The sequence below is a fragment of the Terrapene carolina genome, unplaced genomic scaffold (assembly GCF_002925995.2).
Source record: "Terrapene carolina triunguis isolate 2854851 unplaced genomic scaffold, T_m_triunguis-2.0 Scaffold131, whole genome shotgun sequence".
Taxonomy (NCBI): Eukaryota; Metazoa; Chordata; order Testudines; family Emydidae; genus Terrapene; species Terrapene triunguis.
The window spans coordinates 10,016,373-10,040,706 of NW_020664482.1; positions in this window are offsets into that span (position 1 = coordinate 10,016,373).

Here is a 24,334-nt window from a genome sequence, read left to right on the forward strand (position 1 = left end):
TAGAGTGGGTGTAGGCCATGTCCCCTCTCATTATAATTACAGAACAAAACTCATTCTTAAGCCTCTGTTTTTACACACTTATGATTTTCTTGCTTTTGGGACTGAAATTTTCCATGTGTGAGGTCTATCCATAGTTGATTTTTTCAAGATTTTTTCTTGTTTTGAATTTAAGTGAAATTCCTTCTTAAGTTCTTGGAAGAGAACAAATACACTTTTCCCATGGTTAACAAAAAAATCTCATCACTATTTTTTGCACAGGGCTACAGCAAAACACATTCCATTTGCAGCTTGGCAAGGACACAGTCCTCAGTAGGGTGACCAGACAGCAAGTGTGAAAAATCAGGACGGGGGTGAGGGGTAATAGGAGCCTATATAAGAAAAAGACCCAAAAATTGGGACTGTCCCTATAAAATCGGGACATCTGGTCACCCTAGTCCTCAGTGAGAGGTGCATGCTTTACTTGCTTTAGGGAGAAAAATTAAAAATAAAGTGATGCCAAAAATATCACTTCTTAACATACTCAGTGGACACCAACTGAAATTTTAGCAGAGCATAATGAAGCTCTGTTTTCGTCCATTTCCTCTCTCCCCGTTTTGTAATATTACAATATCCATTCTCTCTGCTTCGCCTGAACAATAGAGGCTTCTGCTGGGACAAATTGTATGGGGAAGATTGTAAATGTGTCTTACTGAAATCACAGAGAATCACATCCCTGCCTGCACTCTACCACAAAATAATAATAAAAATAATTAATTAATTTCCATAGCCTTACATTTCACTCTGTCTTCAAAATTCTGGTTGCATTGTTTAATATTCTGCAAATTTAAAAAAAAATGATCCTTGCAAAGATACAGCTGTAACAAATTTTAACACACATGCTGCTATCCTTTTTAACCCAATTGGTTTCAGTCTTGGAGAAAGCTGTCTTCAGCAGAAGCAATGTGGGAAGGGGGGACTCTTATCCACTTCTACTCACTTCAGTGAGGTATGACCTTCTAGTTTGGCGCCATATAAAGGCAAATATTATTAATCACAGGCCATTTCATTTTTCTCTCTTTTTTTATTAAGGGAATTACACAGAAAAATCTATAGGATTGATGGCAAGTTAGATTGTGTGCTAAGACAGGGAAGTAAGCAGGAGTAAACCACACCTCTTACGTATCAGTGTGGGTTAGAGCTGGTTGGAAAATGATTTTGTTCTCCTTAAAATTTTGAAAAAATATCTTTTGTATTTTTTCTGTTGACACTTTCAGTTTTTGGTTGCCAAACCACTCAAAATTTCCTGGTTTTGTTTTGTTTTTTGTTCTGAGAAAACACAAATTTTCTATGAAAATAGATTTTTTTTCTGTTTAGTCGAAAAGCCATTTTTTCATCTTCCAACAAAAAGATTTTTTTACGAGCTCTTCTTCCCAGTCCGTATGTCTGGTGTACAGTAATAAATGGGAATACAGAGCCCTCATACTCTGCTAACCTTGGAAGTGGTGGGAGGTGCTGTAATTTGATATATTTATAAGCCAGTAGCACATACAGACACACATCAGCATACTGGAACATTTTGCATCCACTGTGGTCTGCCTCTGTAATTTAGGCCATTGAGGCCACAATCCTGCATTGTGAACTGTGCAGATGACCCTGACTTTATTGACTTCAGTGGGGTTGTGTGTGGGTGCAAGGGTACTCTTGTATGGTCTTCATGAAGAATTGGGGCCATAGAATCATAGAATATCAGGGTTGGAAGGGACCTCAGGAGGTCATCTAGTCCAACCCCCTGCTCAAAGCAGGACCAATTCCCAACTAAATCATCCCAGCCAGGGCTTTGTCAAGCCAGGCCTTAAAAACCTCCAAGGAAGGAGATTCCACCACCTCCCTAGGTAACGTATTCCAGTGCTTCACCACCCTCCTAGTGAAATAGTGTTTCCTAATATCCAACCTAGACCTCCCCCACTGCAACTTGAGACCATTGCTCCTTGTTCTGTCATCTGCCACCACTGAGATAGGTGTCAAAGTATGTAACTTGAGGGCACATTCAGGTACTTAGATATCCAAATTACATACATTGCAGACAGAAATGATGAGTGCATTAGAATCAGAAATTTGAAGGTGGAAAAAATCAAGGCTAGGCTTATGATGGAACCCATATTAAAATGTAGTCAAAACTAAGTGAAAACTCCAGTGTTAGGAAACAGAAATTCTGGAGTATCTCTGGGAAAAGAAGTCTTATGAAAAAAAGAAAAAGGGAGAGAAGGGTGAGGTGTTGCAGTGACTGTAATTCACAACCTTTCACCTCTAGAGGTCTTGCTTCAAAAACAATTTAGGTCAGGTGAAATGAGCATGGTCCCCGTAATCTAGTTCCTAGTGGACATTTGTCCAAATTAGAAAACCAACACACAGTTTGGCACAATTTGCCATGATTGGCAGACTCTGCTCAGGAGAAGTTCAATAGTGGAACAGCAGGGATACCCGAGGTCAGGACAAAGCTGTATTGGCAGAACTGGGGGGAGGGGAAGAAGCTTTCATACAGTTAGGGAAGCCTCTCTGAAGTTGGCAAGTTGGGCTCTTTCTTTGTCTCAAACATTGACTTCTATTCCTTTATGTAACCAGCCAAATACTAGTAAAAAAGTGAGTCACAATAGCTGAAGGACAGACTCCAAGGTAAGGAATTTGCACCATTTCACTCCAGTGTTGGGCCATATAATTTAAGGCAGGTTCTGTTTTTATCACTGGAACATTAGGATGTACATTGTGTGGCTATTAGGCCATAAAATTACTGTTTGTTAGGGTAAGCTATATATCCTTAGATACTCAGTGAAATAAATGTCCTCTCAAACCCGCAGGGCATGATTATCCTCCCATACCAAGTTTAAAGTATAATTCCATTGACTTCACTGAACTTACTCTTGAATTTATCCCTGAATGCACAGACTGTACAGATCTAGTAGCTTACATTCTGCATATTAGGGTCCAAACCAAGAGAATTGCATCACAAAGTATGTGTTCTTGGACTCACTGTAGTTTTCAAGATCCTAGAAACATAGAGTGAGGAGGGGAGCCTAGCGAACGCTCACGTTCTATGATTATTCTAACAAACGTTTGTTTGTGACATGGCTGTCTTCTCCACTCAGACTCTGCCTGCCTGATGTAATAGCTTAGCATCTGCTAGACACTGCAAAATCCTATGAAATAAAGACAAGACTAGAATGCTATCTAGACTGACACTGAGCAATCAATGACACAGATGCAGCAGGAGCCTAGAAGATAATATTAATGGTTTTTAAACTTTTTAAAAAAAAATTTATTGGGTGTTTTAAAAACGTCAAAATAACATTCATATGAATTTGGCACATGGGATTCATGAGAGATTAAAGAAATGCTAATTTTTTTCTCTGCAGTTATTCTGGAAGTCATGTCTCCGTCTTTCATATTGCTCAACTTTTATTATTTATTGTAAATTGTGCTAGTTTGTTTGATTAATGTTATTTGTATGCACAGGGGTTATTTTGACAGTATGTAATACATCTCTAATGGGTCATACTGACCCTTGTAAGTGCTCTAGCTGGAGTTGTTTAGTATGAAGTTAGTTTTGCTCTTTTGAAGTTGTTAGTGTTAAAAAGATGGCATGGTGCTTGTAGAATTTTGTAAAGGTAATATAAAATAGGGGCTTTTTTGTATTTTAGAACACACAAAGCAAAATGTTAAAGCTGGCAATAGCTGTATGGTAAAAAGGACAATGACTTCTATAGTGAGTTGGGAATTGGAGGACTGTCTTTCCAATGTGAACTCCAGCACTGAAATCTGTGCTAAAGACACCACCAGCAGTAATGTTTGTGAATTACAACATGTGAAACAGCATCAGACGCTGCCACTGCAGCAATAATGCCCTGCCAGTGGAAATAGAAAACACATGTCAAAGTAAAGACAGTCTAGCTCACTGCATTCTACTCCTGCCACTTCCTCTTCAGTACAAAAGTCTTCAGTACAAAACTAGGAAATCAGATGGTTTTCAGGGCAATGATGGTTACACCCCAGCCGTCTCACATGGACTCTGTTATTGTGAATTTTGGGGTTTCCTACATATTGTTGTACTGTTTCTCCTATTACCAGAAAACAGCAGCTACCAGAGCAAAATGACAAACATAGTTGCTTAATACCAGGAAAGGAGATAGGTAGGACTGAATTATGTTACTGCATCTGTTCAGTCTTTATAATGAAATAATCACATGCATTGGAGACAGCAGATGCTTCTGTCTCAGGTATGGTATAACTGATGAAGTTGTCTTTACGGCTGGGTTTGAGAGCTCACTACAGGAGTTGGTAACCAGAAGTGGCTGGAGTTAGTGTTGGCTTTGACTGGCAATATGACTGCAAAAAAAGACAGAGGAAAGAAGCATATTCCAGCACCACAACAAACTAGATGCAGATATGAAGTTAGGGAGGAAGCTGTGCTGTCTATCACAGTATGTTCCACAGATAGTAATGTTCCAACTACCAACAAGGTCGTAAAAGACAGAGCGTGTTTGCCATTTGTTACATATTAAGTTCTCTTGAAATGGAAGGTGCATGTAGATCGCCTCAAATAGCCACTTGGAATAAGCAATGATCCAGCTTATAGTTATTTGTGTCCTGTATGTGTGGAAGTTGGCCAACTACCTTAGTAAATAAGATTGGTTAATAACTTGGTCCTCAGCAAATTAGGGATTAACTTCAGTTCACCTTCTCCCTCCTCTGTGTACAGGGAAGGACTACAAATTGGCTGCTTGGGGGAGAAAACAGAGATGCTGATGGGAAGGTAGGGCTCCACTCCCTGCGTTGATCCTGAGGCTGGGGGAATCTTCTCAAACATCTTCATTGCTAATGAGTAATTTTTCTGATTATGAACATTCTTTGACGAAAATCCTCTGTGACTTCATCTGTGTTTTGTTTCTGCTGAGTCAGTCTATCAACTTCTGTGTGACTAGACAGAAAGCCCAATGAAGGATTCCCAAAAGAGTGCAGAGAGGAGAGTCTGTTCTGGAAAATTAATAAATTAAAGTTATTGGAGATATGTCTAAACTAAAGTAGAAACCATCTAGTGAATAGGCTGATCATGCTATTAAGGAAGTACTAGATAAAGGTGGTTGAACTACATTGAGGCTAGACTGGGCCACACAGGGCAGTGAGTGATACAAAGAGCAAATAAAAGGATCAGACAGAATGTGATATGAAAAGTTATTTACATTCCCACAATAGGGCAGATGTCTGTGTGCGGTGGATTAACATTTACAGTTAAGAATGTATCTGTGGATGTGTTTCTGGAACAAGAAGTTTGTTCACACACTGTTCCACCATGCATTTCACTAGCTCGTACCCACAATGAATGAAACCTATGGAGCTAAGAGTCAGAATTTGCTAATGCAAACCACAGAGTTTGTTTGGCAAGAGTAGTTGTTGGGAAATTCCTGGCACCAGGGAATTAAATGATACACATTTCATAAACTTTCTTTCAGGTGTGTGCAGTATTTCAAGATGTATGCAGGAAAGGGCTCATCCATTGCCTTCTCTTCCCAGCTCCCAAGCTTGCATCCCAGAAAGAAAATTGTGTCTGATCTTGTTCCTTTCTTTCTGAACCTCAGCTGCTGGTTCTCAGTGGATATTTGACAGTTTTCATTTTTCAAAACATGTTTGTATTGTTTTGAAACCATGGTGTATGGCACCAGGAGCAAATAGAAGCAGTTACCAGCAACAGTTAGCAGCTAAAAAGCTGCAACCTAGTGAAATAATTTCTCTTCAGTTTAAAAAGAGGCTAACCCAAGAATTTAAGTGATAAGAATCTGCATTTCTCAACAGTTGCACACAAAGATACTATAGTAGCAGTTCCTCTTTGAGGCTAAGAGGAACACAATAAGCACCAGTATGTGCTGGATCATGCAAATTATATAGGAGACGTGGACGTGAAAAAAAAACAGGTGTTGGAACCATTTGATGCATGCAAAAGACCATGACATGGTATAAAAAACCTGGGCATTTTTATGGTACAGCTAGCTATTCACAATGCTTTGGGAATGTATAAGGCAGCAGCATCTGGTCCATTGTTGTCATTCTTCAATTTTCAGACAGCCTTAACCTTAAGTCTTTAATTTGCTAATGTTTACTGCCTATTAGTGGAAAAATGTTAGCATGTTGCTTGACCCTCTAAGGAACTTTTTGCATGTGTTTTTGCCACTGGGGGGGGGGGAAAGGAGCAACCCCAGAAAAGATTAAATGTCTACCCAAAATAGTATACAAAGACACAATACTCCAAGCAACAGTAGCCCTGGCCAGCCAGGCCTCCCTCTGAACAGAGGAGCACTTTGAAAGATATTACTCTTCTACAGAATACTGCAAGTGCTCTATGCATAAAATCCCCTAGGGCCTCATTTTTACTTTGCATTCAGTAAAAAAGAGATTTTTTTTTTCAGTGTGTGTAGATCAGCCAGTGATATAAGAGGCAGATGGTGACAGTGGTCACACTCCCTCCTTTATAACTGGCACTTGGTTTTGGCATGCTAATGATTCCTTGGTTGCCCAAAATAGCTTTACAGACAGGGTCAATTGTATTTTTGGACTGTACAGTGTGTAGAGCAATTAGTCAGATGCACAAGGCAGTTGGTTTATAAAGCAATTCACCCCCTTCTTCATAATTGGTACCTTTTTGATATCCCATTTATAATGGACAGGGCTGTCTTTACAACCCATACCTTGTATTAGCATGCAAATTCACTGGCTCCCCCCAAACAGTTTTATACACAGAGTCAATTATAGTTTTGCATTGCAGGATGTGTGGACTAATTAGCTATAGCTAAAGTGGAACACTTGGTTTTCAGATTTCAAGATTTTACTGCACTGAGTGATTCTGAGAGACTTTCAAGGGCAGACTGTGGTAAGTAAAATTACTACAGGAGACTATGCTGGCTCATCTCTCAAACCTTCATTTGAATGCTGAATGAGACATTTTATAGCTATGTTGTTTCAGTATCCTTCACCGGCTAGACCACATTGAGGAGGGTAGGGTCAGGTGCGACATACAAAATGTTCTTTGTAGCTTGATTGGGAAACTAAGTATTTGGGTTCTGTTGGGCTGGAAAAGATTCTAGAACCACTGTGGTTAACAGGACACCCTGCATAGTTCTGACTCTCACGTGCTTGTTTTCAAGAATATTGGCAGAGAAGCTAATTGATTCACCAGTAAATTTGATATGAACCACTGTCTTGGGAGTTATCATTTTCAGCATACAAAATTTCTGAATTATTTTATCCAAGAAGGCTAAGAAATGAGACAAGGAGATCTTGAATTGCACATAGGCAAGACATATCCCCAAAATTTTGCAAGCTCACTTCAAGCGCAGCTATTCAGAGGGGCTGAATCTGGAGCTGATTTTGGATGGCTACACTCTGATTGTAAAAGAGACAAAAGGGCACATACCAATAGAAGGAATTGGAAATGAAAGAGTGAAGCAAGCAGAGAAGTTATGCTCTTTTGTCCATAGTGTTTGAAGATAGAGTGGTCATCCTTAAAACTTTGTCAACAGATACCATGCAGTTATTATAGTTACTTCCTATTCAAAGTGCATTGAACAACTGTGGTTTCTCAGATGTCACTGTACAGTAACTGACACATGCTGATTTTTTTAACGTCAGTGACTGAAGTGGGGAGTGCTCCATTTTGTTGCTTAATACTCCTTTATGTATGTTATTGGGGGGAGATAAGAAATACACATTGTCACCAGGAAACCAATAGAAAAATACAGATTTGAACCAGTTCTAACAGCCAGGTCCCCTGCTCCCTCCAATATTACGGGTTTGAAGGCTAAATGATTGTATGTTCTTTTCACACCAAGGAAGAAAATCACACTTGTTCTTGATACCTAATAATGATACCACACAGTATGCACAGCCTGAGATCAAGCAGTGAAGAGAGATAAGTTTGCTGCTGCCCAAGGCAGTGGTGTTCGTGAACATTTCAGAAGCATCTTTAGGAATAGGTTAAATGCTGGAATCACTTTAGAATATGGCAGGTAGATGTTTCTGCAACTCCAAAACAGAGCTATCACTGCCATTGAGGCATTGTTTGCACACCATGCTAACAATGTGGCTGGCTACTTGTACATTAGAATTCTGAGTTTTCAGAGATTTGTATGTTGTCCATAAATATTTGCTGTAATGACATAATCGCATCAGCCTCTGACTGGGAATAAGATTTTCAATAAAAATAATTTAAAAAATGCTACGGGACTTTAAATTTTTGTAATAATTGATGATAGTGCTTATATACAGCAGCTCCTTTTAACCAATGATCTCCAAGCATTTGACAACTGTTAATTAAGGCACACAACACTCCTCTGAGGAAGGGTAAGTATTATACAAATTATAGATTGGTTACCCGAAAGGTCCTATAGTAAGTCAGCAATTGAGCTGGGAGTGAGATTCCAGAGTCCTGGTTCCCAGTCCCCTGTTCTGTCCATTCGAAAATACTTCCTCTCCTTTTAGAGCCAGACCATGGCCCAGCTGCTGTGGCTACACAAGGCTGTAAGTGGGAGTCAGACCTTCCCTATTCTTCTGCATGACTTTCCTAGACCTTAGGTCCAGGCACTGAAGGGAAAGTAGTTGCTGCACACCCACTATTCGCTCTACTCTCACCAAAGCAAGTGAGCAGGGAGCAGACAAAGAGGGACAAGGATGTGGGTGGATCCTTATCTCTGTATACCAGTGCACTGGGAGCACCACTGAGCTAATGCAGAGGTAGTTATTTGGTCGTCATAAAGGCTAGTAAAACATTTCAATCTCCCTAGAGCAAGAAAGGAATTCCTAAGGCACAATTTCTTCCCTGCGTTACTCCTTTGGACAGGGGAGAACAAAAACAGCAGACGTATTTCATTTAGAAATGCAGTTTGCTGCATTGTACTCTCTCAGTTGAAATGTTATTAAAAACTTCTCGTATGTAGACTTAGTTTGCATGGGTGCAGTCAGGTCACCACGCTAGACTGGAACGTTTCCAAAGCAGTAACCTATCAGCTAAATAATATATGCCTTTTTCTTTGCTCCACAGACAGCAAAAGCTCCAAAGCAACTGTTGTAAAGCACAAATAATAAATGTATTAAAATAAGTACTTAATTGGAGACACCATTACAAATGTCTAAATACATGAGTACCTGAATCCAAATAAAGTCCTAAAAATGTGCAAGCCAAAACTGCTCTTCTATATTAATGCATCTTATTATTATTTTGCCTTTTCCTGGACAAAAGCCCAGGCATTTAGAAGTAAGACTAAATGTGTGTGTCTGTGTCTGAGAGGGAGAGAGAAGGGGGGAGGGAAATCTTTGAAAACAGAAGATAAATGTTTATATATAAACTTGGGCATGATTCTTATTCTTGTGATGATAGCTGTGTTCTGGACTAAATAATGTTTGAGACTAAAGACTTTATTAGCCCAGGATATGTTTATTACTGAGTTATCAGGAAGCAACCTCAGGTTATCATTATCATTCTGAAATGCACAGTCCCGCCTCTCTCCCTGACCTCTGAATGGATACTGTCAATCTCTCTATTCTGATTGGCTACTGCATTTAGAACACCCATATGCCAACAACAAAATGGCCACCTCAACTTCTAACCTGTTCCCCTGTAATTTATGTCTTCTCAGTATCTTCACCTTGCTCCTCCTTGCCCCTTGAAGAGGGATTAGCTCCCACTGAGTATAAATCCTTTTTTAATAAAGATTTGGAAGGGTGTCATTGTGAGGGGCGGGCCACCAGATAATGTGGCCATGTGTGTTGTGACCATATGAATGGTCTGTCAACAGTAGCCAATCAGTGTAGAAGGAGTTATGGTAGTCAGAGTACAGATATTTGCATAACCATTTGAAATAACCTTACAATAATTATGCAGTCTCTTGCATCCAATCAAAGCACTGGGATTTCCATACTAGAAAGTTATTGAGCAAAAACTATATAGTCAACATGCAAATCAAATGCTCCCTTGCCACTTGGGTGCAGGGAGTGACATACTTAAGCAATAAGTGTGCAGTTGTGGGTCAGCATCAGTAGAGCATCTCTGCATTCCGATTGGCCAGGGACATACAACTTTAGTAAAATTTCATTAATTCAGGGATTTGACTGCGAATGTATGTCTCTGCTTAAATCATAGAATCATAGAAATGTAGGACTGGAAGGGAACTCAATAGGTCATCTAGTCCACTCCCCTGAACTGAGGCAGAACTAAGTATTAACTACTACACCAATGCTGACAGGTGTTTCTCTAACCTGTTCTTAAAAACCTCCAATGATGGAGATTTCACAGCCTCCCTAGGCAATTTGTTCCAGTGCTTACCTACCCTGACAGTTTGGAAGTTTTTCCTAATGTCCGACCTAAATCTCCCTTGCTGCAATTTTAAGCTCATTACATTTTATCCTGTCCTAGGTAGATAAGAACAATGTATATTATATTACATCTTTTAGAAGAATACCGGTAGCACAGCATTAATGACATTAAAAATTGAGGAGATGATTTATGTGTCTAATATCACTAGTGTTAATCTGATTTGCCCTATATGCATGCAGTCTGAGGGATGCCAACAAACACACCATTATATATATATTTTTATCAAGGAAAAATATGCACAAGTCTTCTCTGAAAATTTAGATACTAAACTCTGCAGGCAGATCATTTAGCTGCTGATGTCTCATAGTATTCCCTATAAAATTAGAATAAATATTCCTATCTCATTATCCAGGGTTAGTTGGAAGAACATGCAAATCTGAGGGTAGGTGCCTTGCAGAAAGCAAGTTATGAGTTCTTGGTAGCAATGGTGCAAAAGAACATACTGTTTATTTTTAGTGACATACATGCAGAAAAAACATATCTAGGTTCTCAGGAGTGAAGATACACTTGAAGGGGTGTTAGCATGTGATACTGGGAGAGATGTTTTTATCACATGCCACATCACTTATAATTCTCCTATTAACAAAGTCCAACATATAGGCACAAACATACAATCCTGGAATCATGGTTGGGGCTGTTGATCAAACATCCAGCAGCAGAGAGGCAGTCTCTTCCCACAAGTGAGTATATCTCGCTGCTCTTCATATTCATTCTCTCTATATATTCATATTTATTAGTATATATAACTGGCTCCACCCCTAATGCAAAGTATTCATCTTCTTAAGCGCTAGTCAGTCCATAGCATAGACAATAGAAACCTGTGGCCTATTCCATAACAAATTAATACCTAACTCGGGGGCTTTGTTGTTTACTGCGATGTTTATGCTGTAATTTTATTCCCTGGTGTCAAATGTACTCATTAATTCCCTCCACATTCTGCTTCCCTGTGGATATGAAAGGGAGTGCGGTCTGTGCATGCACTCACATTTCTTTATTTAGCCTGGCACCTGCCCCCTTCCTCCAGATATTAGCATCCATGTTGCCCATTTGCAGCTCCCCAGAGCAGAAAATTCTCAGATTAAGCTGCGTGTGTGTGTGTGTGTGTGTATCTCTCTGTCTCTCTCTCTGGGAGATTTTCTTTTCACACTATAAAATATCCTGCTCATGGTACTTTAGGTGTTATTATATCACCCTGTTATACACGCTGAGCAGTCTGAGAAAAGTATAGGCATCCTGAAGGTGAATGGTTGGCCTCAGCATTAAGGACCTGATCCAAAGCCCACTGAAGTCAATGGGAATCTGTCCATTGATTTCAATAAATATACAAATATTAAGGCATAATCTTCCAGACCAGGTCTAAGAAACAGTAGTGTTTATTCCATAGTTCCAAATCAGGACGGACTTCCTATTAATTACTTATTGAGTAGGGACTGTCACCGTGCTACACAGCAGAGAGTGAGAGAGGCAAGAACTCCTGCCCGGAACAAATTCACACGTGAGTAGGCAGATATCACATCTTTTTATCAAAAACAGCTGCAAGAGCTCCAGGCTCCCATTGCTTTCCCCAGTTGCTCTAATAAGTGCCCATGCAAATGTCTAATATGCCCATGCAAAGTTTAAGAGTTACTGGGCTCTCATATTCAAATACCATTGAAAAGCAATTTAATAAAAGCTAAATATGAATCTAGTGTCAAAATTTGTTTACTGATGCACCAGTGTAATTGAGAGCAGAATTTGGCTCATCATTTTACAGTCAACTGAAAGGAAGAACATATGGCAGTCTGCTCTTACAGCAAAATCAGTACAAATGAAAAAAACCAAGGATATTAGCAGCTTTTCAGTTGAATGCAAAAGAAACGCAAAGAAATATCTCTAGTATAATTATACAACACAGCACTCACTGTATGATCTTAGAGAATACATGTACCTCTCTAGCTCCAAATGTAATTAATTATTGCTTGAAATAACTCACCCATCAAATAGTTTCCTGTCGCTTAAAAAAGGGTGGGGGGGAAGGAGTTGCATGTGAGCTTCAGAGAAAGACAGTGGCCTAATGCATTTCACAAATAGAAGAGCAAGGTAATCTCAACTTAAATTACTATAGTTTAAAATCCCTGAGAGAGCCTGAAACAGTGATAACCTAGCTACCCTAACCATACCCCTTTCCCAGCAGGTTCCTGACCAGTTTTTGGATGGCATTGGATTCCTAAATCCTAGCCAGAGCAACTGAGGTTGTGGTCACTTTGCATAGTCACAACCTCTTCCCCAGGAGGCTTTTTTTCCCTGCCGGGGCCTTGTCTTTCTGCCTGTCTATCCTAATTATTTTTACTAGATGGATCACCAGAGTATCGGAGTCTACAGTGGCTTGTGTAATAAATAGCAAATGTATATAATAAATGACAAAATCAAGTATCTTTACTCATTGTGGAATCTTGTATTTAAGGAAATACTGATGTATGCATGAGAGGAAAACGGTCATTTTTTGTCATGACAGGTCCCTTGCAATATTGTATTGTTCTTGTACAGTGTAGGTGTATTTTTAATGAACGATTTAAATGTGCTAAAATTTACCATACAAGTACATTTCCTTAAGATGTGCCAATGTGGATAAACTTTACTTCAGCATGTTCAGCAGGAGCTATTTTTCATTTTAACAGATCTTTAGATGGAAGCTGAACCACCCATTTCTGAATGATGCATATGGACAGCAGCTTAAGTAATTGGAGAATACTGTAATGTTTAGTTTAAAACTCAATTTTAGGTTGAACTTGTGAAAGGTAAATAGTATTTCCCATCATCATCTATATTAGTCACTGTGAAAGACCTGAGGTCAGTGCAACCAAACAGACACGATGCACAGAGGTTTGGGGTGCAGGAAAAAGCCCTTTCGTGCTGTTGGTGTTTATTTGTTTTTCTCATTTAAATTAAAATGTCACCGTCCCAAGCTCAGGCTGTGTTCTCCCTCCCATAGATTTCAAACAAATGGCACAAACAAACACAGCCGATGAATAGTTGAAACAGAATCTAACCGGGATATTACAGACCGAGCTCTTCAGAATGCTCCTCAGGACTCTGAGTTACAGGAGCAAGAGATACTTGTCTCATTCTTTTCACTGCCTTTCCAGGTGGAGACAAATCTTTTTTCAGGGCCAACTGAGAAATGGCTCGAGACAATGTGGGAATTTGTGGGTGCCCATCATTTTTACAGGCATACCGACTACAGCTGTGTTTGAAAATATGTCTGTCAATGGCTTGTTGGTCTGACTTGCCTATTCAGTAATGCAGTAAAGGGAAGAGAATGTCATTCACCAAGATGTATTTCTTATGGGAGGAGGAGGGGGAAGAAGAGACTTCCTCCTCCTCATACAAAACTGATTTGGGCACTGGCAGTAAGATTTTTTTTTTAAATGTGATGCTGATAACCTATTGTTAACTGCAAAAAGAACAGGAGTATTTGTGGCACCTTAGAGACTAACAAATTTATTAGAGCATAAGCTTTCATGGGCTACAGCCCACTTCTTCGGATGCATCTTTCATGGGCTACAGCCCACTTTTGCGGATACAGACTAACACGGCTGCTACTCTGAAACCTATTGTTAACTGGTAATTCATTATTAAAATTAATAAATCCAGACTACCAAGGATGAAGATGATCAGGGAGTAGATAACTTCAGAAGGGGAAAGATTATCCTTTTGTTAAGTTATTGGACTGATGCTCAAGAGATCTGTGCTCAATCAGATTAGCACAAGAGACCTGCCTCTGCCACAAGTTTCCCTTGGGACCTTTGTGAAGTCACATCATCTGAATTTTCCTCAATGCCCCATCTGTTTAAAAAATATGAGGACAGTAATGCTTCCTTTTCCCCACCCATTGTGTCTCTCCTCTATTTAGAGTGTAGATTCAGGCGGGGACAGTCTCTGTAATGCTTAGCACAGTAGCATCCTGATCTTGCCTGCAGGCTCTTGGTACTACTAAAATACAAATAAACAATACTAATAGCTAAAAGAAACCCTTTTAAATGGAGCAAAATATAAAAGGGATATTGTCTTGGCAATCCCAGAAACATTGGTACAGATTATTGATTCTGAATAGCTTAATCCCTGTCCAAAAAAACCCCAAAAAACCTGTAACAAAATTTGCCACAAGTTATAGAAGATCTCCAAAGCTAGGAGGGATACATTTTGCTCTATCCCATAAGATCTCTTCTCTGGCCATAAAGCCCGTTTTCTCTGTACAGAGAGCTATTGCAGTTAAGGACTCAGTAAACAAGAGGCTAGGAAAGAGTCCTAAAGAGAGGCTATGAAACGGCCTGTGCTGAGGTATGTTTATTGTGGATACATGATAATATATGGAGAGGGACTCTGTCATAGATCCAGAGGAATCTGAATCAGGCTTCCATATGTATTACTTCACATAGAATCTCAGAAATGAGGTTGAAGTACCACACCTCCCGGGGCATAAAGAGGAATGGGGGAGTTATTGAAAGGTTAAGCAGTGGATGCTATTGCTTCAGGAAGCCACCAAAATGCTACACTACAAACGCTCTCTCAGCAAGGAAATCACTCCTTCCTATACAAGAAAGCACTTTTCTTAAAGTATCAAAACAGACAGCAGCCAGTCCTGTTTTAACCACAGGAACAACTACCCCTGCAATGCTGGATGCATTTGCTGGGCTCTGTATTGCTTCCACGGTGACCAGATGTCCTGATTTTATAGGGACAGTCCTGATTTTTGGGTCTTTTTCTTATATAGGCTCCTATTACCCCCCATCCCCTGGCCCAATTTTTCACATTTGCTGTCTGGTCACCCTACTTCCACCTCACAGCCATGAAACTGTGTGGACTAGAAAAAAAGTGTATAATATTTAAATGAGAAGCTATGCTGATCTGATCTGCATCCAACCGGGAAAACAAAGCACCAGCTGTTCAGATAGTTCCATTTCATAGGGCCACAGGACTGGAGCAGCTTCCTCCCATTCCCATCACAAGGGCCTTGCTGGTGCCACTTATTGTGAAGATGGGACTCTCAGATATCGGCTTCTGAGCGGGGGGATCTGAGCATTTCACCTGATTCCTTCAGTCTCCTCTCTGGAACGATGTTCTTTCTAGGGAGGCGCAGGCTCTTGGTCCTACTGAATCTGACATATGGGGTTGTCATTCTGATGCTTAGCTAGCATTGATCTTTCAGCATTGTTAATGGGGACTGTGTATCTCTGCTCACGGTCCTGTCTCCTCTCTATAACCTGCTCAGTCTGTGAAATCTATGTCTGATGCAAACACAGGGGTAATATGTAGTATTCTGTGTTGTTTTTCATCATCAGAATAAAGAAAGACTTGTTACTGTCCTTTGCCACCATGGACAGGCTCTGTTATTCTGTGCTGTTAGCTTTACATTTGATTTGAGAACAATGTGTGCTGTTGACCTCATTTAAAAAGCCCTCTAGAGGAGGTGTCTGAAAAGGTTGGTATAGTTTGGCATGGGTATTCATTATGAATGGGAAGTGCATTGCCTTTATTATTTTCATTAATTTTACATAGAAATGAGATACAACACAACATGCTTTTCTTGTTTTTGGTGGGCTGCAGAACATGCTGTGTTCTGTATGCAGTACAGTAGGTGGAAAGGCAAATCCAAAACCATGCTACTTTTAACTGCTCCATCAAATGCATGTTTAAAGAGGGTGGGATCATACTTGTATGAAAGAGCTGGCATTCTGTTTATATTTCTTGCTTAATATTTTGATCAGAAAACAAGTTCTGTAAAGTAGGTTGGCACCGATGAAAAATTCTAGGTGTGCTAAAAGAAACATTCTTCCTCTGGTACATCACAGTGAATAATAATTAGCCATCAGGATATGGAAATGTGTGCTGCACAAACACAAATGCTGAATTACTGCTGAGGCATAAAGGTGAAGCTTCAAATCCTTTCTGTGGTGTTGTATTGGACAAAGGGTGCCTGTCAGGGGGGAAAGATTGCAGTTAGTATATAGCTTGAACGACTAAGCTTGACTCTTTGTATGAATGAGGGTTCATGTACAGTACCAATTCCTAGAGTCCCCCAAATCACTCTTCTCTGAACTCCCTGCAGGCCAGGGAGAAAAGATTGGCCTTGCAACATGTCTGAGGGTTGACAAATTCTGGCTCTTACTGACCAAAGCAGGAAGTGAATTCCGTAGACTCAGGACCTAACAGTGAGCTCTTTGCTTGCAGCCCCTTCCCTTTTATAACTATGGAACTTCAGCTCAGCTGCTGCTTCTGCTGACTGCACCCGCAGCAGTGTCTCTTGAGGGCACCCAGCATTAATGTTAGAGGTGTGTGAAACGTGCATCAAAGCTCAAACCCGCTCAGGCTGAGCCTCGCTACAAGGTTTGTGTTCCATGAACCTGGGAAAGGATGAGGAGATATCAGCAACCCTGTGCAAACACTTTCTCCCTTCCAGACTGCCTCCTCCCCTGCACAGCTATGCTCTCCTACCCAGGCAGCCTATTGCTCTAACCCTTGTGAATTTCACTGTCAGCCAAACTCTGGAGGTTTTAACCTTTCACAGGAACTGCTCCCTTTCTGAATATTTTCGGTGGCCTGTGTTATGTAGGAGATCAGACCATAATTGTTCCTTCTGGCCTTAAAAGCTATGAATCTATGAGAAATGTTTGAATTTAGTGGTCTGATCATAAAACAGGGAGCCAGAAACTCCTTAGTTCTAATTCTGGATCTATCACCATCACTTTCAATCACTAAGGACAAATCACTTAACCTGTTTGTGCCTCAGTTTCTGTGTGTGTAATAGGGGGATAATACTACTACTTCACCTCACAGAGGTGAGATGAGAATTGGTTAGTTCACGCTTATGAAAATGAAGAGTACTGTGCGGTGTAAATGCAAAATAGTATTCTATCAGTGTAAGTGGCCCTGATTGTGGATTTTGTATTATGTATAATGAGATAAATGTCCAGATGTTATTTACTATATTCTTTTCACTGGGGTGACAGATGGCCTAAAAACCAAATTAAATGTAAGTAAGCCTTTCTGAATTGAACCCATAGGTCCAGATTCTGCACTGATTTACCCCCAAGTAACCTTGACTACCCTGGGGTTTACCAGGAGTGTAAATTAGGGCAGCGTTTCATCACAGAATGTTCGGATTCACTTTGAATGACGCTTGACTTGTGAACTTTTTGTAAGCACATATTTCCCAACCCTACCACTATTCTCCCAGCTCACAGGTTGCTGTGAGGATCCCAGAAAGACCATTACCAAAGTCATGATCCCTGTAGCGCATTCCAAACAATGAATTAGTCAAAATATTCCATAAACCAAGCCGCCACACAATGAAAAGAGAAATAAATAAAAAAGAGAGAGCGAATTATTGGTGGCAATTTTAGTTGCTGTTTAAATAATAACCGTTACTCAAACTGTTGTCCCTTAAAGGCATACAAACTCTTCCTCCCTACCCCCAGATGACCTGCTCCCTTATTGCCTGTCCAATCGAAAGCTAGCCAGGGTGCAGAAGTTTTCGAGGGAGCTGCCTTCCAGAGAGACAAAATAGGCAGGGAAATGCCTCTTTCTGTTCCTCACATACCACTCTCCCCAGTCCAAAGTGGTCATGGGAGCTGTTTTTTTATCCTTGGAAGCTAATCCAGACCAGAGCTGGATCAGTAACTGAATATTCTTTCCTTGTCGAAAGGCGTGCTCAGGACAGGCAGCCATGTGGATATTCCCAGCTGGGAATCCTGCCCTTAGCACCCTCACTTGACGCACATACATGGTCTGTTGGCTGCCTAGACCCTGGCCCATCTGTTTGGATGGTATTGTGCCCACTTCTCCAGTTCACTGGCTGTTTTCAATAAGGCTTTGGTGCCAAATTATGATTGGTTTGGGTGGGCAGCTGATATAACGGTACCATTGCCTCCTCTTCTCAAACAGGTCATTCTTTTCTTTTAGCACTGAAGCCTTTGTGTCACAAGTTTCCTTATTCCTGTCCACATTTGTAGAGACATATGGGCCAAATGCTGGTCTCATTGAAGTCAATAGAAGTTTTGCCATTGACTTCAGTGGGAATGGGATTCATCAGATCAGAAAATATTCCGTGCCCCCTCTGCATTGGCGAAAAGGAAGCTACAGAGTGTGGGCCTGCTTGCTGATCCTGCACTCATCACTCTGAGATCAAAGTCACCAGGACCGTATGTTATTCACCCAAGGCTTCTGAAGGAGCTCGAATATGAAATTGCAGAACTACTATCTGTGATATGTAACTTAAATCAACCAAATGACTGTCAAAGAGCTAATGTGATGCCAATTTTTTTTAAAGGCTCCAGAGGCGATCCTGGCAATTACAGGCTGGTAAGCCTAACTTCAGCATCACGTAAATTGTTTTTTGTAAAGGGAAATGATGCCTCACCAATCTATTAGAATTCTTTGAGGGGGTCAACAAATGTGGTCATTCATGATCCTGTACGTATAGGGTACTTGGACTTTCAGAAAGCCTTTGAGAAGGTCCCACACTAAAGGCTCTTAAGTAAAGTAAGGAGTCTTGGGATAAGAGAGAAGGTCCTCTCATGGATCAATAACTGGTAAAAGATGGAAAACAAAGGGTAAGAATAAATGGTCAGTTTTCAGAACGGAGAGAGGTAAATAGTGGTGTCCCCCAGAGGTCTCTATTGAGACCAGTGCTAGTCAACATATTCATAAATGATCTGGAAAAAGGGGTAAATAGTGAGGTGGCAAAATTTGCAGATGATTCAAAATTATTCGTTAGTTACGTCCAAAGCAGACTGAGTAGAGTTACAAAGGGATCTCACAAAACTGGGTGACTGAGCAAGAAAATGGCAGGTAAAATTCAGTGTTGATAAATGCAAAGTAATGCACATCGGAAAGCGTAATTGCAACTATACATACAAAATGATGGGGTCTAAATTAGCTGTAACCATTCAAAAAAGAGGCCATGGAGTCATTGTGGATAGTTCTCTGAAAACATCTGCTCAATGTGTGCAGCAGTCAAAAAAGCTAACAGAATGTTATGAGCTATTAGGAAAGATATAGATAATAAGACAGAAAATATTATAATGCCACTATGTATGTGTATGCCCACACCTTGAATATTGCATGCAGTTCTGGTAGACCCATCTCAAAAAAATTTATTAGCTTCCATAAGAGGAAAAATTAAAAATACTGGGACTGGAAAAGAGACTACTAATGAGGGATATGATAGAGGACTATTAAATCATGACTGGTGTGGAGAAAATGAATAAGAAAGTGTTATTTACTCCTTCACATAACACATGAACCGGGATCACCCAATGAAATTCATAAGCAGCAGATTTAAAACAAACATAAGGAAGGGAGTACTACTTCATACAACGCACAGTCAACCTCCGGAATTCATTTCCAGGGGATGTTGTGAAAGTCAAAAGTATAACTGGGTTCAAAAAGAGTAAGTTCATGGAGGATAGGTCCATTAGCCAAGATGCAACCCCATGCACTGGGTGTCCTTAAACCTTTGACTGCTAGAAGCTGGGACTGTACGACTGGGGATGGATCACTCTATAAATTGCCCTGTTCTGTTAGCTCCCTCTGAAGCATCTGGCACCGGCCACTGTCAGAAGACCGGATACTGGGCTACATGGGCCATTGGTCTGACCCACTGTGGGGTGTCCTTAAAGCTTGGACTTGTGTTCTTAAGCACTTTACAGATGACAGTGTGGGCCTGCAGTTAAAGGGAGATCCATGACAGCTAACGGCAGCAAGAAGAAAATGAGCCTCAAAGGGGGTGAGTCCAACAAAGTTCAGGACGTGGGATTGTCTGTGTGGGTAATTCGGTACAACTGTAATATTGTTTTTAAAAAATATTGTTTAAAAAATAAAAAATGTTTTGGGATTTGTTTAACTTTTGTATTATTCCCATTTATAAAACTGAACAAATGTTGCTTCATGTGTCCCTCCAACTCCCTCCGACCTCTAAGAAATGATATCTGACTCCTTCATACTTACCAGCTCACATTCATCTTGCTTATGCTTCACACACTAAGGGACCTCTCTAGCTCACAGCACAGCATGTGTATGGTTTTCTGCACTGATGGGAGATTCCAAGCCCAAGTGCAGTGAAATACCCAGCGTGGGAGATTTTCATTGTCTCCTCTCATTGGCTGCCTCCAGACTTAGCTGTAAGGGGTTCATGAAGACATAATGGAGAATAAACATTGGCTGATTTTTTAATATCTTTTGCAGCACCCCTACTCCAAACACAAAAACACACTGGGACAGAATTTGAAGAGTGGCTCACATTCACCATTTAAACATCTAGATCCACCAGATTCTGTCCGCAGATCAGTTAGTCATCTAAGTACTACCTAGCTGGCCTCCTTGACAGCATTTGCCTGCTTCAGATGAGCACTTTGTGAAATCTTATATAAAAGTACTTCTCAGCTGAAGATAACCTGTTTCGTTGCACAGTGAGGGTTAAATCTTAGAAGTTGGGTGCAGTGGTTACACTGCAAAATTAAGGGTATCCATCACATCCACCTAGTTTTTGCAAAAGTGGAGTAGGAAACTTCACAGTAAAACACAGCCAACTTGCTTCTCAGTCCTTATTTGCACATGCAAATGCATATTTTTCCAGGGCTTAGTGCATATAGGTGCAACTTGTAGCAAATTTTGGACATGTAGTCCTTAATGTTCTTAATATATCTATACATTTCACCATGGTGCCAATGTTTCTCCACATGGAAAGCGGTGTCAAAACTAATCTGTGAAGATGTTACCCTTAGAGCTAGGAATTTCTGTCTCACTAATATTTTCAAGAGTTTGACATTTTTCCTGTCTAGGACAAAAAGTCAAAATCTCAAAAATATTCACAAACCAAAAACCCATTTTTTTTTTTTTATTTTGGGTCAATGGAAACATTTGGTTTTGATTTTGACTTTTTTCTTTTTTTTTACATTTTTTCAGTCTAATTAATTTAAATTATGAAATAAAAAGTCATTTTGACCTGTAAGACCACACTTTTTTGTATAGAAAATGTCAAAACAAAACATCTAGACAATTTCAAACCTTTTTTTCCTGATGTGTTTTCAAGGCAGAAAATTTGTCAAACCTGACCCTGTAGCGTGACATTTTGGGGTAGTCAAATCTGTTTTGTATGAACAAATTATTCATTGAAAAATCCCTGGCTATCTCTAACTGCTTGCATAGTGCAGGCCAAGTGTGGCCAGTGGTTAGGCTACTGGGCTAGGAATAAGGTTACCTGAGTTTGGTTCCTGCTTCTGGCCTGCTCAGTGACTTTGGGCAAGTCGCTTCACCTCTCTGTACTTCAGTTTCTCCTCAATCTTGTCTAATTAGATTTTAAGGTCTTTAGGACATGGATTGTCTCTCTTATGTATTTGTACTGTGCCTTGGACAGTGGGGCCCTGATCTTGACTGGGGACACTAGGTGCTACTGTGGTACAAATAAGTAGTCATTTTGAAATTTTCATATCTGATTTTTCATTCAGTTGAACTGATATGTTTGGTTTCAGAGTAGCAGCCGTGTTAGTCTGTATCCGCAAAAAGAACAGGAGTACTTGTGGCACCTTAGAGACTAACAAATTTATTAGAGCATAAGCTTTCGTGGGCTACAACCCACTTCTTCGGATGCATATAGAGTGAAACATTGAGGGAAAGTGTCTTTTAGATAATTTACTGAGATAAAGATAATGAGGAATCCATGAGAAATGAATAACCTAATGACATGCTGTATTATTACTCATCTGTTTATTCTTTCATTCAGTATTCGAATAGAAGTTACATTTTAGAAAAGAGCATTTTTAAACAAATATATAACAAACAGTACAGTGGAAAGTGGAAGGAATGTTTTATCCACAATAACATTTGCAGCCTCCTTTGTGCCTACTAGAGAAAAACAGCACTTTCCTTCTAGTATGCTGCTTTATTATTTTTTTTTAAAGGATATATTTTATGCTTATTCATAAACATTCAACTTGTCTTGCCTTTGTTGTTGAATACATTGATTCTATCCAGAATATTAATGTGATATTAAAGCCTAAACACAGGCATTCCATTAAATAAAATTGGTAAAATGGCAACATCTACTGATTTGGTTAGTGTACACTTGGCATGTTTTTATAGAAAAAAGAAGTTTATACTTCAGAACTAACTAGGATTCACTCTGCTTTGACATTTGTCTCCTATATATTCTTTAAGTAAATCACTTCTCTCTTACAGTTTCTTAATCTAGTATTCAGTCTATTGTGTTTCCATCAATGTAGCTGTTCAATATGTTTCAACAGGACGTCTCTATCCTTCTGTAGTTGAGATGTTTGACGAAGGTGTTTCTGCTTTTTAGGATTTAGGGTTTATCAACTGGAACATTGTCTCTGAGGTGCTCTATATATTTTGCAATTTATGTTTATACTGGGTAGCCCTCTGAAGTTAAACATTCTTTATTAATATGAAGAGTGAATAAAATTCATGCATAGTAAAAAGTGCGGGGGATAAGTGGGAATTATGACTTTTCAGTATATCTAGACACAGAAGCTTTGATCACGTGAGAGCGATCAGGTTTGTTTCACATATAATTTGTGAATCTGAAGATTTGTTAAATAAAAATAAGCAGTTTTTACATGGACTCAGGTAAATCAGATTTTGTTTTAAAGTCAGGAATTATGAGATGATCTCTTGTCCTACTTCAATTGTAGCAAAACTTCCCATTCACTCTTTTGCTCCTTTGCCTGTCACATTTTATTGAACTATTTCCTGAAGTTTTGGTCCTATTAGTTCAGATAACATTTACCTTTTCAAAGCTCGCTTTCTCCCACATGTGACCAGAGTTTGAGAGCAGCCTTGGGATTCCAGGTCTCGGAGGCAGGAGAGGCCCAACTAAAAGTATGGTAGAACAGATATTTCCCTTTGTGCTCCCTTGGTAGCCACTCAAGGAGTAGTCAGTTGTTCTGACTTCCAAGGTTTGAGCAAATGTGATATATGCAGAAGATGCCCCAGGGAGGTGCTTGACTTAAATGGCCAGGATAAGAAAATGTGTGTCCCAGGAGGGCAAGGTGGCTAGAAATCTTCCATTTCTCTTAGGCTGGCCATATTTATTGTTAAATGTGTAGAAAATAAAGAATGTAGAATAAGTGCACACAATCGCCCAAAAGGGAAAGCAGACTTACTTAGAGTGGATAATTTAGTTAACAATAGTAGGATCCCACTAATTGAAGAGTTCTTTAGAGAAACGCTGTAGAATCCTTTGGCTTCCACACTTGAGAGCGAACAAAATTAACCATTTACATTAAATTGCAACATACATGCTTATGAATTAGAGTGCTTCAAAATCCATTTTTATGCAATTAGTGCAGCTACAGCAGTTCTGCCCCAGACGCTGCTAGTACCTATGAAATATGAGCCATATGCAGTTTTCAACAAAATCCTTAGATCCCCAGCAAGAAAGGAGACACTACCAGCAGCATTTTTAGAAAAGCGAGACATGAACAAGTGTCTGCCACTGCTGAGGAGATAGGATGACTTCTTGTGGATCAAAGATTACTATTCATGTTTGAAGGAGAAGGATGCTGGGATTCGGTCCCAGACTTAAATCCTTATATAAGTGGCATTCTTATCAAGTGAAACCTGAAAGTGAAGATCTGCTATGATAAGCATTTACTAAAAAAGAATGCAGATGTTACTATTTTTTAATCCTGTCAGTGTATAAATCTTGTTTGCTGTGGAATCCCAACTTTCACACTGTGCTAATATACTGAACTAAGCTTCACTGTTCAGTGAGCACTCTGTGTACCTCTTGTTTTATATCTTTCTAGCTAGCAGTTGGGAACTTGGAGATACAGAGTCAATTCTGGGAAACATTAGGGGGACGTCTCAGCAAACTAAATAAGCTAGATTCATCCCCTTTGATGGGCCCCCTTTTAAAAGGTTATACAAAAGAACTGTTTTGTG